Source organism: Meleagris gallopavo, chromosome Z (assembly GCF_000146605.3).
Source record: "Meleagris gallopavo isolate NT-WF06-2002-E0010 breed Aviagen turkey brand Nicholas breeding stock chromosome Z, Turkey_5.1, whole genome shotgun sequence".
Lineage (NCBI taxonomy): Eukaryota > Metazoa > Chordata > Aves > Galliformes > Phasianidae > Meleagris > Meleagris gallopavo.
This window is the reverse complement of record NC_015041.2, coordinates 34,061,889-34,063,215: the sequence shown is the minus strand read 5'-3', so window position 1 is coordinate 34,063,215 and position 1,327 is coordinate 34,061,889.

Sequence of the window (1,327 nt, the reverse complement as noted above, 5' to 3'; positions counted from 1 at the left end):
CTGTGTGTGTGTGTGTGTGTGTGTGTGTGTGTGTGAATGTACTGCTGTTACTTGTTCTTTTCCTGTTCAAAGCTTAAATTAAGGCAATCCTTTTACTCCTGACTTTGCTCTCTATCTTCATGCATAATGTATTTGCTTTGCTGATAATAGTAACATGGTTCTTGAAAGCATGTATGAGGACCTCCTCAAGTTGCTGTCTAGTTTGTGTCTGTGCTATTATCTAAAAATCAAATGCATGAATAGTCTCATTCCATCCTATATGATAGGCAGAAGCCAAAAGCATATCAGAAATGTGTAAACCCTAGAACTTCAACAAACTTTTTGACTTTACAATGGAGGGAGCAAGTCAGGTAGAGCTGATGGCTGTTCAGTCCTCCTGCCTAGCTGGTCTCATACAACCATTCCTCTCCCAGTCTATCTAAATCTCAACCTGGTCAATTTACACTGTCTGTACTTTAAAGCCTGGTGACTGTTTTTACAATTGACTCAGAGCACTGAGTGGTAATTTGCATCACGTAGGAGTTAAAGGTGATAACCTGTGGCTTCTTAATTGCCACCCACCTGCAAGCAACTCTATAAATGCTCCTATAGACTATTAGACTAGACTATTTCACTGTGAAGTCTTTGTTAAGTTTGAAGAATTGTTAGTCTGAGGATTGATAATTTAGTGCTTAAATTGGACATCAGAAACAGGCTTAATTACTGCCATGTCATACACAAGAGGTGCTAGATTCCAAGAATCGTAGCTTGTGTTTTGGTTTCCATGATCTTTCTGCAGGTTCTTCCAGTATAATTCAGATGCACCTTAAATGTTTTGTTCTGTATTATCCCCTGGTCATTTGAAATCTAATTTATACCCTAAACTGTGCAGATTTAAATGGTTACTCTTAATTCTGCTGTACCACTGTAGCTGAGAGACCTGTGGGTCATCCTAATACCATCAGTCATTGTTGTTAGAGCAGTCTAGCAGCTGAAAGGAAAATACATTGCTGAATGCTATATTTACATTGCTATTTTCCTGAATTTTTCACTTTCTGCATCCCTGCCTCTCAAAGATTTATATTCCTGTTAGTTCAAGCCATCAGAGCTAAACCAGAAATTGATGTCGTGGATTGTGTTCTGTATTAGAGAACTAGTTTAATAAGATAGTGAAACTGTGTGTAAAAAGAGAGCAATGGCTATTGTCTGCCTGGACTTCAGAAGAAGTGATGATTAGAGAGCATCCAAAAGATGGCAATGAAGATGGTGAAGGGTCTGGAGGGCAAGGTGTGTGAGGAGCAGCTGAGGTCCCTGCGTTTGCTCAGCCTGGAGCAGGGCAGGCTGAGCA